The sequence below is a fragment of the Lemur catta genome, chromosome 21 (genome assembly GCF_020740605.2).
Source record: "Lemur catta isolate mLemCat1 chromosome 21, mLemCat1.pri, whole genome shotgun sequence".
NCBI lineage: Eukaryota > Metazoa > Chordata > Mammalia > Primates > Lemuridae > Lemur > Lemur catta.
In genome coordinates this window covers 24,801-39,566 of record NC_059148.1, presented here as the reverse complement: position 1 = coordinate 39,566, position 14,766 = coordinate 24,801, and the positions used below count along the sequence as shown (strand labels likewise).

The 14,766-nt window shown below is 42.0% G+C and overlaps 1 long non-coding RNA gene across 1 annotated transcript in view; it reads left to right on the top strand.

The window, feature by feature from the left end:
• Positions 1-8,578, top strand: part of LOC123626002 — a 41,704-nt gene extending 33,126 nt beyond the window's left edge. Inside the window, exon 6 of the long non-coding RNA XR_006730705.1 lies at positions 8,564-8,578. This is a non-coding gene — a long non-coding RNA (uncharacterized LOC123626002). The remainder of the gene's footprint in view (positions 1-8,563) is intronic.
• The last annotated feature ends 6,188 nt before the right edge of the window (positions 8,579-14,766 follow it).

Sequence of the window (14,766 nt, the reverse complement as noted above, 5' to 3'; positions counted from 1 at the left end):
GCTTCGTTGCTTCATCCTATTAAAAAAAGAATCCCAACTTCAGAAAACATTGCACTTATTATTCGCTCACTCACTCACTTGCTCAGTCAGTCAGTAAGACAATAAACATTTACTGTGTCTGTCAAATCATAGGCACTATTCTGGGAGACGCTGAGGAGGTTGAGATGCAAGAAATGTATGAGATATATGAAATCAGATAAATGAAAGAAAGAAAAGAATAATTCACTGTTTCTACCATTAAAGTAAATAAAGGACAGTAAGAGTACAAAGAAGAGAGCAGTGAGGTCTACCTGAGAAGCATAGGACATGCTGCAAAGATATATGGCCATATTATGAAAGACAAAGTGTTGGAAAAAGACATGAAGGGTTTTTAGACAGGGCAGTGTGAGAAAAAGGATGAGTACTTGTAAAATGTACTTAAATATAGTAAACTGGGTAGAATTAAATAATGAAAACCTACACAGAACTCTGAAATTTTGAAAATGAAAACAGGAGGAGGAAGAAATATGATTCAATTTTTCAGTTATACCTTTTAATATTTGAATGATATGAGATACAATAGCATTAATATAAGAAAATATTTATTTCTTGATTATCGTAATATGCACTTTTAAATTGAATAAAAAATTTAATTCTAAGATGCCAATTTAAGATGCTGCAAGATTATTTTTAAAATTAATCTTAAAATTTTAAACTGTAGAGGAGAAATGCTTATGTGATGCAGAATTATGAGGTACTTCTAAGTACTACCATCATGTAAGAAAGAAACATAAAATCCTCCACTAAGTTTCACATGGTTTTCTTACTCCCACGTAAGCAACACACTCATAGCTCTAATTTCGTATTTACATTATATAACAACGTAGTTAAAAATTGGGGATATCATCTATTATAAATAAAGATATGATTACCCAAATTGAAGATTTAAGAATCTTCAAACAATCTACAATTGTCAATCAGGCCCCAATATTCACATGAGGAGTGGAGAGAGGACTACAAAATCAAGTCTACAGGATTTCTGAGTTTTACAGATGAACACACATTTATGTGCAAAATATAACAACTATCAATACTGAACTTGATAAAGCTTCCTGAGAATAATATAAAATGTCCCCAATACTGGAGATATTTTTCAAGGTAAAAAATCATCTTCCAGAGATGACTGTGTATACTCTGTTGGCAGGTGCCCCTTCTTTATAATTCTATGATAATAAGTAGGTTATTCTAGAGAACAATGATCAATTACGATTGCATTCATGTGATGTATACATAGGTGTGTCCATTATATGGAGAAATTATTGCCACAAGATAAATCAGAATACCTCCAGAAATAAATAATTGTTACCTTTATTTTTTCAAGAGGGTTAGTTCTTATTTCATGGATACAGATTAAGAACCTCCTTCATATAACCAGGAATTTTAATTTTGATTAATAAAAAGATCAAATACAATGCTTATTCCTTTCTCTCTATTCTCAAACAGATCTAAAATGGCTGTAAAGACTGTATCACACAGCAAGATAAATTAGTTAAGTTATGGATATACAAAAGACATGTTAGAAACCTTAAAGAAGAAATAAAAGAGTAAAAAATTAATAATTCATAAAAATCAGATAAGGCCTAAAATATATTTCATTTTGCATTATCTGGAAACACAGGTTTTACTTGATTAAATATAAGATATTACTTCAGTAATTTTTTTTAAAATGATTTTTCCCTTTAAAATTGTTTTTAATTGATATATAAAAGATGTAAGTATTTGAAGGGACATATGGTTTGATACATTCACACAATCTTAGCGTAATTGGGATATGTGTCATGTTAAATATTTATCTTTTCTTTATGGCAGAATCATTTCAATTATTCTCTTGCAGCTATTTTTAAATGTACAATATATTAATTTTCATTATACTCACCTTTAACTTTTCTTTTTTCATAAAACCATCTAGAAGTCATTGAAAAGAAATTGAGCTTCTTTTTCATTGCCTTTCTTTTCTTAATTTGCATGAAAATAATTTCTAACATATAGAAGAGTTCCTGCTCTCATTTAACTCATTTCTGTTGTCTTTTCATAATAATTTCTGTCATTTTGACTCTTATTCAAACTTTGTATTCATCTCACCTTTCCTCAATGAATTCTTCTCCTTCATCCCCCTCCTCATTTCCGTATTTTTTGAGCTATTCTTTTGGGTTGCTTTCTAATTCTTTCCTTCCACAATTTCTAACCTAAGAATGATTTACTCTGCTCAACTTTTTACAAATCTCAATCCTGTACATCCTTCCTTCTGTTATTACATTTGTTTTCTATTATGGCCTTGAGGAGGTCCATTTCTTTACACCATTTTTGTCTGCATTATGAGGATGGGTGAGTGGTATATTAAAAAATATATAGAAAAATTTTTGAATTGTAATTTGCCTTTGTAAGGCCACAGTTTTCCAATGACCGAAAGGAAGGTTTCAGAGGAGCCTCAGGTGATTGAAATGAAGGATGTGAAAAGCCCTGGACTTTGGCTGACATAGGAAAGGATTCAAACACATCTTCATTTGCATGATCACAAACCTTGTCCTCAAACACGATTCCATTATCTGTTCTCACAGTATAATATTTTGCTTCTACTATAGTAAAAAGAAAGTAAACAATATATCAAAATATTTGTAATGAACAATCAGTGAATAACACAAGAATAGGTTATCTTCAAATAGCTTACAGTTTTTCCTGGATCTCTGAGAAGCAGTAATTAAGTTTGTTAAGCTTCATTATGGAACATCCTAGAACAAAAAACAATACCTTTAAGAATAAAAAGTATCAAACTGGTAAAATAATTATAACATTGACCATTACTATATGATCTAACACAAAGAAAAGAGGATTTGGAGTCAATCAGATGCAGATTCAACCCTCAATTCTGTCATTTACTAATCTACATGTTCTCACGGGGTGAACATTATGAAAAGATGATACAAATGTCCTCAAAATTTTACTCCCTTTACCCATACTTGATTATTCTACAAATACTGTAATATCCATTGGATTATATTCTTAACCAAAATAGCCTGGGGCAAAAATGTACCTAGTCAGCTTAGAGGATTGTTAAAGTAACTATCGTTAAGATAGTTAATCAATTTTGAGTTATATTGTGATATGTGTTTGTATCATTCACATTTGGACGAACTATCTCTTGCTGGGGAAAATGTTACAGTTCAGTTTTTAGTAATAATTTATTTTAATGGGTTGGCTTTGCTAATAGTATAAACCACTTCTATTATGTTTCTCAAAATGCTAAAGATAAAGTACTGTATAATTCAGGTTCTCTCAAGAAAGAGAAAAAGACCGAGCGCAGTGGCTCACGCCTGTAATCCTAGCACTCTGGGAGGCTGAGGTGGGTGGATCATTTGAGCTCAGGAGTTCAAGACCATCTTGAGCAACATCGAGATCCCATCTCTACTAAAAATAGAAAGAAATTAGCCAAACAACTAAAATATATACAAAAAATTAGGCAGGCATGGTGGTGCATGCCTGTAGTCCCAGCTACTTGGGAGGCTGAGGCAGAAGGATCACATGAGCCCAGGAGCTTGAGGTTGCTGTGAGCTAGGCTGACACCATGGCACTCTAGCCTGGGCAACAGAGCGAGACTCTGTTTCAAAAAAAAAAAAAAAAAGAAAGAAAGAAAGAAAGAAAGAGAAAAAAAATAAAAATAAACCTTATGAAGCAATGATTGTTGAATGAAAGCCACAAAGAGCTACTCAATAGAAAGCTTTAACTAAATACGATAACAATGAAGACAGAGGCACTGAAAGGATAGACAACTGAGGAAAAGTATTCTGCAAGGAAAACGTTAGGCTGGGGTAAATCATTTTTAAAAGGTGGAGGAGGAAGAAGAAACAAACAAAAAGAGACAGGACCACTCCATCAAGTATGTACTTAAACCATAACAGAAAACGGAAAATTGTATGATAAGGCACATGAAGAAATAAATCTATGTATATGTATAGAACAGAGGTTTTAGTTCAGAGTATATCCATAATAAAATTTCTTAGTATTTACAATTCGTTTTTGTATATATTTCTGTAGTAAAGAATTTAATTTTCACTCTGGCTGGCTGGAGAGGGGGCCGGCAGCGGGGCTGGCTGAGGCGGCGGCAGCGCGACTGGGATGGGACCGGCTCTGGGGCGCAGGAGCCGCGGCGGCGGCAGCGGCGGCCGCGCAACTCGGGCCAAGCGCGGGGCGGCGGGCGAGGGCGCGGGGCGCGGGGCTCCGGCGGCCCCCGGCTCCCCGGCCGCGCATGGCCGAGCCCAGGAGAGCGCGCAGAGGCGCAGCGGAGGAAGCGCCCGCAGAGCCGGCGCCGGCGTCCGGGGAGGAGCGGCGCGCCGGGAGCGAGCCAGGCCGGGCGCCCGGGCGTAGCCGCCGGGGCTGCTCCCGGGAGCCGTGGGCCGGGCAGGGCGCACGAGAGGACCAGCCCCGCGCCACCCGCGCGCCAAGATCTGTGTTGCCCCTGGGCCGGGCGCCGCCGCTCGGGCTCCTGCTGGCGCTGACCGCGTTCCGGTGTCCATGTAACGTGTACCCTGACCCCATCCCTGACCCCGGCCGCCGCGCACAAAGTTGGCTCCCAGCGGGAGGCTGCCTCCTCCTCAAGTCTGTGGCAGCTTGTGTCTCCTGGACTTGGACAGATCCAGGGAGACCCTGGGAACCGAGGAGCCCCCGGCCCGTTGCCTTTTGCCCAGCGCGGGAGCCTGCCTGCCTTCACGCCCAAACCCCAAGCTTCCCTGAGGACCCTTTCCGGGCGCACGGGGCAACAGACGGGATGCGCTCAGCCTCTCCAGGAGAATGGGGACGCGTCTCCAGGCATCTAGCCCCCTCCCCACCCCGCCTTGGGGCAGCCTCCCCTCAGGGCCTGGTTCCTGTGGGGTTTGGCTGTGGCAGCCCCTTTCCCTCTCCCAGCTGCAGGGAGTTGATTGGCTGCAGTTTTCTGCCTTCCTAAAAAGGCTAATCGGTAAAGCTTTCTTAGAATTATCCTCAAACTAAAATTACTCTCAAAGAATCAGGTCTTGTATCATTGCCCAATAGGTAAAAAGACTGCCAAAATTTCCATTACTGTCCCCTATTTTTAGGCTTTGGGATTGCGCTTTTAAATCTCATTCCACAGTACAATGTGTTTGACTAAGTTTACACAGGGGATAAAATAAACATCCAAAAGTCTTCGTCTTTTTACATCTAGGAAGAAATTTTAAGCTTCTAAACCTTAATCTTGTAACCTTAATTTTCATTATCTCAAATTAAAAATGAAAAAGTAAATATTGGCCCAGAAAGAGCAAGGAAAGGGAGACACCAGGAGGTTTTTGACAACCCAAGAGGTAATGGTGGGGCGGACCAGGTAAGAGGGAAAATGAAAACCACCCACAAAGGTGGAGAGATTGAGTTGTGAGCAAGAGGACAGAATAGAATAGAGACACAGTGGAAGCCGCAGGTTCCTCAGGGAGCCGGATGAGTAAGGACTTCTGGAGCTAGTCCCCTAGGGAGAGAGAAATTGCCGCGATGTGCAAGAAGAGAAAACCCACAGTGGCTGGAGAAAAGAGAAGAAAACAGGAAACCTAAGAAGGGCCAGAGGTGAGGGAACCCAACTACACCTAACTCGGAAGGCAGAGGCAGTGCTGCGGGAGGAGGACAGCTCAAGACAAGGAGCGAGGGGCTCCTGAAAGGCTTTCCATCCCTGCTGCGAGCCAGCACGTCCCCAGCATTCCCCTCTTCCTCTCCTTACCTGGGAATCCAAGGCGAAAAGAGGTCTACCACTGGGGGCCAGGTCCATTTCCAGGCTCACTCTCCGCCACGGAGACTGAAGCGCTATCACAAGCCTTATTTTGGCCTCGGCAGGCCATTTATAGGCTTTCATATTCCAATAAGGCTTTCTGGAATGTACATTCTGGTTGGATGATAAAAACTGTCAAATTCTGATTGGATAGTGCAATCCAATCACAACGAGTATTCTAGAAGAGGCCCTTTGAAAAGAGAAATTCACAGACCAATTGTGATTGGATAATGACATCCAATCAGAATGGGTATTTTACAATACCTCATTTGAATATACGAGGCTATAAATTGTCTGCCATGGGTTGAAGTTGTTTCTTTTTTCTTTGGCTCTTGAGAGCTTGCTGAGGAGTCTGTTAGTTTTTCATTTTGCTCTGGCCGAGAGATTTCCATTGGTGAGGGCTTTGTGGCCAGAACCGCCTTTGAATCTCCTGGGAAGAGAGCATCCTACAGTGAGCAACACCCAAGGAAGGACCGACCTAGGACTTGAGAGGGACTTGCTGGTGAGCATCCTGTCATGAGAGGCAGGTAAGCAAGGACTCAGTTGGCACGTGGGAGGGATTTGGTCCTCGGTACTCAGAGGCCTTGTAGACCGGGAATGGGCACGTGAGTGGGAAGGGGCACCGAGTGTGTGTGTAGGGGGGGGACACTGTGTCCAGGTTCTGCTTCTCCTCCCCATAGCGGTTTGTAGCTGCTGGGTGTAAGTACAGCAGGGAGATAGATCGGGGTGATGTTCCCCAGAGCCGCCCATCGGTGGGCCTAAGTTGTCGGTTGGTTTCCGGTGGATTTTGCAGAGTGGGTGTGAGGGCATCAGGTGAAGCTTAGCCTCTGTACTACAGGGGCCAGTGTTAGGTGATGCCCTTTAGCACCACCACGTTCTCCACTGTGGTTTCATGCTGGGTGGGCTTAGGTTTCTGCTCCCAGGGGTGGCTCTGCAATACAATGTGAATGATGGTGAGTGGCGGATATCCTAGGCTTGTGCTGCTGCTGGCATTGAAAGTGCAGAGGAAGAGGGAGACTGTTCTGTGAGGGCCCATGGGGCAAGGACAGGAGAAGGGTGTAAGGGCGCCATGGTCGCCAGCCACGCCCTGCACAGTGCTCCTGGTGTCACCCACCCTTCACAAGCTGCCAGGTTCCAGGCAGTATGGCAGAGAGGCAGTCGCCCCCAAAGTCAGCAGCAGAAGCATCTGGTGATGTGTCCACCTGCGTCTCCCACCCAGCCCCAGCCCTGGCTCCTCCTGCTCTCATCCTTAGATCTGTTGGCCCTTGTGCTCTCACCCAGGTGCCTACAGTTAGCAGCTTCTGCGGGGGTAGGCTGCCCCCTACATCTGCCCTGTTGATACGGGATTCAGATTCTGGAGCTTCAGCAAAGTTTTTAAAGTGGAGGTGATGGTAAGTTGGCAGGTGGAGGTTTGTGGAAATTCACTGATAGTGAAGTCAGGTTCAAGTTATCAGCTGAGAGTATGTATGGAAAAGGAGGTCTTAGTGGTTTGTGGAGGAGGTACAGAGTCACGGAGGACTAGAAGAATGAGTGGAAATGGGAAATGTTATTGAGGCCTAACTGGAAGTTGGGGATCACGAATTTATATCAAGACCAGTCAAGATGAGTGTTTTCTCCTACTGATTTCTGTTTCTTTTATCTCTTCCAAATGCGAATTCTGGAACTATAGCCCCATAGGGCGCTGAGAAGATGAGTGTGGGGGCTGGCCTGCTAGCAGCGCAGTGCAGCTTGGCAGCAGTGGCTCCACAGATAGAGAGGCCTCTTCGGGTGACCCAAAGTTGGCATAGCCCAACTCCAGGGCCTCTTCCAGACCCTGTCACTTTCCGTGCTGTTTCCAGGAAGAGACCAGCCAGGGCCGTGTTCAGATGGGGTTAGGAAGCCAATGAGGTGTGATGCAAAAGGAAGATGTGTATGCTATCAGGATGGCAGGGACCCTGTCGTTAAACAAGAAGTAAGTCTCCACTGCGTATGTTTCTGTCTATGCCACCATGAAATATTTTTAATAGTACAGCTCCTGGGAGTCAGTGATTTATGCTCTAAGATGATATGCTTATATGAGTTGGACATTATAATTTTCAGTAATGTTATGATTGGCCATTGATAGAAACATCCTGAAAGACTGACTTATGAAAAAGGGAAGGTAAAACCTACATTTGTGGGGGCACAAATAAGCATTTGAATCTATTTTTGATTAACCTAAGATATTAACATGATGAAATAGCCAGAATAGTTATAGTCAATCATGGAAACTCACCTGAAATCCTGTCCCAAACGGGAATAGTGCTTTTGTTTTTGATAAAATAAATTGTAAAATAGAAGAAGATGGTGGTGATCAAATTCTTACACAGTTGGGAAAGAGTGGATGTTAAAAGTAAGGGAAGAGGATGCGAAACAAACTGGTGATGAAACAGAAATCAGAGAAACAAGCTGGAAGGATGACAATTATGGGTCTTAGTTCTGTCAGTACAGTAGTAAACACTGTGTAGCATGGCAGTGAAAGCTGCAACTCAGAGCCACATTTGCAGCCAAAACATAGTCTTCCATAAGAAACCTCCAGCTTGGCAACTCTGTTTTCAGAATAGTACCAAAGCAATATGTATGTATCATGTGAAAGAATTTATTACAGGTAAAAATGAAAAAGACTTAAGTACAAGCTGTCTCCTGAGAAGGTCAGCACACACCACCGTGCTCATTCGAGAAAATGGAAGTGTATCTGCTCTGTCCTTAATTTCTTCTCCTTCACTCCTGTTTCCACTACAGCCTACAGATGGAGGAGACACGAGCACCATAATCTCACCCATCAAACTTGTCCAAAAGATGGTATCTAAGATCCCATCGTGTCATCAAATAACAGAGGAATCTGTGTTTTCTTCTGAAGAAATCTCCTTTTCCGTGTCCATCTCTTAGAAGCAGAGAAGAGAAGAAGCTCTGGGGGCGTCATCTCCAATATTCCTGACTCTCCAGCATGATGAAACCACAGGAAACATAGTAGCAAAAACTTTCCCCTTCCAAAGGCCACAGCTGGGTCCAGAAGATCTCCTGTCTGGTACCACTTCTGCATATGGCCTCCAGATAATTCTGAAGCTCTCTGTGTTCACTGCACGAATGAGTTCAGCAGAGGAAAGGATGGGAAGGATCTGGGCACCAGCTGTCTCATCAGACACACGCAGAGAGCACAGCGCTCCGCTGTGCTGCAGGAGAATGTGGACCCGGGCATCCTGCCTCTGTACTACATCCACCCAAGCCAGATACCTTCTCTACTGTCTCCAGAGGTGAATCTAAGGTCTATGTAGTCATCTTCAGGAAAACTGGTCAAAGAGTCCCCTTCAGCTTCCTCCTCCCCTGATCGGCTGACTGAGGACCTGCCATTGCATTTGAACCCTGGCGATGTGCTGATGGAAGCTGTGTTGGTGTTGTCATCCTCCAGTGACGTTGGGGAGGCCGTGATGTCCTTTCCTGAGAAGCATCAGTCCCACGGGTTGAGGCCTGGAATGTTTGAGTGTGGTGATGTCTTCCAGAAGAATAAAAAGGTCATGAAAAGAATGAAATCAGAAGGTTGGAATCACTTTTCATTGCCAGTCTCAAGGCAGCGTGCAGATACTGCAGTTGTGTCATCAGTCTGGGAAAGAAGAGTGATGTGGGAAGAAGCTGTGTGATGAGACACCTGTACAGATGGCATCCTGAAGTAGTCAGGAACCAAAAGAGCTTTCTCTGTGAAAGTTTGGCAAATTGTATGCCACCTTTGTTTCTGCAGAAAGTTCCTTCTCCAGATGAATTGACTTGGGAACAATGGTCATAAGATGTAATCAGGTTATGTTTCCTATGAATAGCAAAAAGACCTCAAAGCTGTGGAATCATTTTTCTGTTTGCTCTGCACACTGAAGTTGTGTGATTATGCTGTGTCCAGATCAGCAGAGGAAAGAAGCCAGTTACCCTGGGCACCCGTTGTCTCCTGAGACATTGCAGAGGCTCCACAGCAATGTGCTGAAACCAATGTCTCTGAGACAATGCAGTCCTCTTCTCTGGACATATGTGTGCCACTGAGCACAGAATTATTAGGACCTCCCTCCTTTGGTGGCACCAATGACATGTTTTATGATTCTCACCCAGTTGCAAAAGTAACATCACAAGTCTAATAGCTGCAATGGTCATACTTGACTTTCCGTCTTTGTAGACAATGTTGGCTCTAACAGACTGCTCCAATACTTGAAAACTCAATGTTCCTTGCCCTCCCCATCTTACTTCTCTAGAACAGGTATCCCAGGTACGTGTGGTAATGTGAAGCAGATAATTGTGTCACATCTTAAGAAAGGTGAGATTCGGATCCAATTCACTTTGGGAATAGGTATGAATAACCGGACTTAAGAGGACCTGACCATTTAAAGGCTCACTGGGTCTCCTTCGAGTTGTCAGTGTAACCACACTGTGAGGACTACCATTGGTCAGCACTTTTTAGATGTGTCACAGATTGTGGCAATAGCAGCAACAGCATTCAGAAGAAGCTAGAATGATGGTGGGATGTCTCGGATACCTCAATTGGCTTTCAAATTGGTATAATGGTGACTGACAATCCAAGCACAGAAACGACATAGAATGAAGTACAGGAGCATGCAGTGCTTCAGCCACATGATCAACTTGATTGTATATGTGAGGACAGTAAGAGCCACAGAGTGGTGCAGAACTTCCTTAGCATTGCACAGAAGATGTGTTATTGGGTACATCAATCATTGAAAGCCAAAAAGAAGCTAGCAGAGATGCAGAAGTCATATAAATTGCCACAGCACCATTTTATTCAAGACATTCCATCCAAATGGAGGACATCATTTCATATGTTGGAATGACTCATTGAACAAGAAAGGGCAATTAACGATATGGCAACAGAGTATAATTTGGGAGAACTGATCGCTTGTGACCAGTGGGAGGTCATCCAGTCTCTGATATGCACCAAACTTTTCCATGCTAACAGTCGGGAGATAGCCACACCAGTTTCTGCTTTAATCCAAGTCATCCCCATGATCCACATTCTCAATATAAAAATTGAGGTGCTCTTTGAGGAGACGGTGGACATGGACACCATGCTAAAGTTCTTGAAGGAGTCTGTGGTGAGCTGATTGTCCGCCATCCTCCATGACCCCAGATACACATTTGCTACAGTGTTGGACCCTCATTACAAATCTTCTCTGTTTACACAGGAGGCAGCAGAACAGCAAAAGTGGGCTTCAATCAGGGAAGTATGGAAATTCTGAGTTCTATCCAGATGACATGCCTGCCTCCAATGGGTGTGATTCATAAGAATTCGTTGGAGAGGATAACTTGTGGTCACTCTTGGCCAAGATGAAGAAGAAAAATCTGAGAGCAAAGCTACCTGAGGACATGGTGCTTGCATAGTTGGCGGAGGAAGTGCTTGATAAACAGAGCTCTGAGCTGCTTGCTTACTGGAACCTCAAGAAGTCATCCTCAACAGGGCTGTCAAGTTTGGCCATCAGAGTTTTGGGCTGTCCCCCAGTTACCATCCCTTCAGAGAAGCTGTTCAGCATGCTCACTGAGAACAGTACCTTCGGCTAGTCCAGGCTCATGATGGAATATTTTTAAAAACTTATTTTTTTGAAAGCAAATATTTTCTTAATATATTTTCAGTATTGAATCTCACGATGGAGCCACCAGACTAGAGTTGCTATTGCTGCTTAGGCATTAGCAGTTGGTACAAGGGGCTGTGACTGTGCCCCGGGCCATGTATGTTACCAGACCAGACACTGAGGGTCACTCTCCAGCTTTCACCATAATGTCTGCAGGTGCCCTACTCCTACTCCTTCAGGCCAGGTATAGTGGTGTGTTTTTTAAGAAGTCTGTTAGAAATAGCTCGTCTTGTCAACTATGAAATAGGACCACTAGGTTTTAATTTGTAACTAAAGTTTTTTGAAAGTTGGGGTTTAGTAATTTGTCTTACTAGAATGGCAGAGAAAAGTAAATAATTTTATTCTGTAGGTGTTTTACTTCAAATTGGTATTATGGAGACTGACAATCCAAGCATAGGAAAGATGTTGAATGAAGGGGAGCATATGAGCATTGCCGTGCTTCAGCGGCATGATCAATTGGATTCCAGATGAGGACAGAAAGAGCCACAGAATGGTGCAGAACTTCCTGCACCATTGATTATATAAAAACCATGAATCAGGTACTGGATTTTAGTTTAGCATTGCTTTAATTGCAGCAAGACAGCTTTTGTGCCTGTCAAATAAAATCTGTAAATAGGAGGTGGAGGCCAAGCCATACGACCTTTGGAGTTTTTACTACAGGCTCTAAAGCTGTGGTCCCCAACCTGGGTACTGGTCTGCCGCCTGTTAGGAACTGAGCCATGCAGCAGGAGAGGTAAGCAGCAGGCAATTGAATGAAGCTTCACCTGTTTTTACAGTTGCTCCACATCACTCTCATCACTACCTGGGCTGTACCTCCTGTCAGATCAGTGCCAACATTAGATTCTCACAGCGTGAACCCTACTGTAAACTGCACACGTGAGAGATCTAGGTTGTGAACTCTTTATGAGAATCTAATGCCTGATGATTTGAGGTGTGGATGAGATGGTGATGCTAGTGCTAGCACTGGGGAGTGGCTTTAAGTACAGGTTATCATTCTCAGAGAGGTTTGACAGCACAGAGACCATAATAAATCAATTGCTTGCAGAGTCATATGAAAACATTATCAGTGAGGATATGTTACAATGGTGGAACAATAGAAATAAAGTGCACAATAAATGCAATGCATGTGAATCATCCTGAAATCATACCCCGCCACCAGTCCCCTGGTCCATGGAAAAATTGTTTTCCATGAAACCAGTCCCTGATGCTAAAAAGGTTGGGGATTGGTGTTCTAAAGTATGTCTCAGGGTACAGAGAATATTCTGGAAAGTAACTGTTTACTGCAACAGAGACATGGCATTTGAAAACAAAACTAAAATTAGATGTATCATGTCAGTTACATGGTTACTTGCTACCGAGAATTTTCCCTTTTCAAGTTTTATGTGGTTTGTTAACTCACAGAGCTCACAAGTTTTTAATGTGAGCTCCTTTGAAATTTGCTCCAAGTTTGTCAATTCATGCTCATTGTGTAGCCAGTGCTTAATATGACAGGTTTCCAGCAGATGATCTGCTGCTTAGTGTCTCTGCGCTAAGGAAGGTGTCTTGTAAAATGTCTGCATTGACCCACTTGTTTGTTCAAATTATGTGTAAAATTCTTTTAAGAGAAGATGGCTTAATAACAGGGAAGAAGCTCATAAAACAGTTTTAAGAATAGCCTTAGGTGTTTGGATTTTTTGTTTAATGGTAGGGAAGATTCAGCCATTGTTGGGATATTTTAGAATCCCAAGGACATCAGAATGAAGTATTGGTTGTCAGATTCTTTGAACAATTATGTCTTCATAGTTTTTGTTTTATGTTTAAAAAGGTGGTTTTTCAATCAAACCAATTAAATGTTCTGAGTTAGAAAAATAACTCATTTACCTATGACCTTTTAGAAAAGTTGCTGTTCTGTTAAAATACTATAGCTATGCTTAATCAAAATTGCATCGCATTGGCTGTCTTGGTGTATTTATAAATGGTGAACTCAATTTCTGGAATTAAATTTATTTACAATTTTAAAAAATATTGTAATATATTATTAATGTAATTACATGAGATTTCTACTGATAAAAAGTTTAGTTCTTAATGGCTTTGTTGCAACATACATACTCATTCTGCAATCTTATTTTTAGAACTTAGAATGTTTATATAACTTCAAACATACAGTGAAGTAAGACAATACTACAAAGGATGCTTCTTAAACCCTTAACCAAGACTCACCAATTTTTAACATTTTGCTCCACTTTTTTTTATCATTTGCTTTGTAACTCTTTACAAACATACTTTATTTTTTACCATTTGAGAGTAAATTGTATACATAATCACCCCTAAGTGTGTATTTCCTAAGAATGATTCTTTTACATAATTCGAGAATAATTACCAAAATCAGAAAACTTAACATATATACAAAATAATTACAAAATTCACAGTCCATATTGAAATTCTACTGTTTATCTCAATAGTCTCCTTTGTAGTGTCCCCTACACTGTGGTTCAGGACCCAATCCAGGATCACACATAACACTTACAGTTTCATATTAGAGAAAAAACTAATTCAGCCTTTTTGCAGGGGCAAGGAGAAGAGGATCTTTCATGATCTTTAAAACTGTGAGGAGTAAATTGCTAATTATTTATAAAATATTCCTTTAGTTTGTCTTTGTCTGACATTTTCTCACAGTTAACATAATTCTTGGTGAGTTTGTGATTAGCCTCCTAATGTATGGTTGTATCATAATTTTTTTTTTTTTTTGAGACAGAGTCTTGCTTTGCTGCCCAGGCTAGAGTGAGTGCTGTGGTGTCAGCCCAGCTCACAGCAACCTCAGACTCCTGGGCTTAACCGATCCTACTGCCTCAGCCTCCCGAGTAGCTGGGACTACAGGCATGCAGCACCACGCCCGGCTAATTTTTTCTATATATATTTTAGTTGGCCAGATAATTTTTCTATTTTTAGTAGAGACGGGGTCTCGCTTTTGCTCAGGCTGGTCTCGAACTCCTGAGCTCAAGCGATCCACCCACCTCGGCCTCCCAGAGTGCTAGGATTACAGGCATCAGCCACCGCGCCCGGCTGGTTGTATCATAATTTAACCATTTATATTGAATCGTTATATGGTTTGGAGGGCTTTTTTTTTTTGCTGCTAAAAATAGCAGTGTGATGGTCATGTTAACTCAAAACTTTGCCTACATGCTTAATTTCTTTCCTTAGAATAAACTTCTACAAATGGAATTGCTGATTTACAGGATGATATTCCTTTATATGGTGTGTTTTGATACTGACAGATAACCTCATTTGAGAGTTCAGCAGTGAGATAGTTTGCATGAACCTTTGTTAATTTGGGGCTCACTTGCCAAA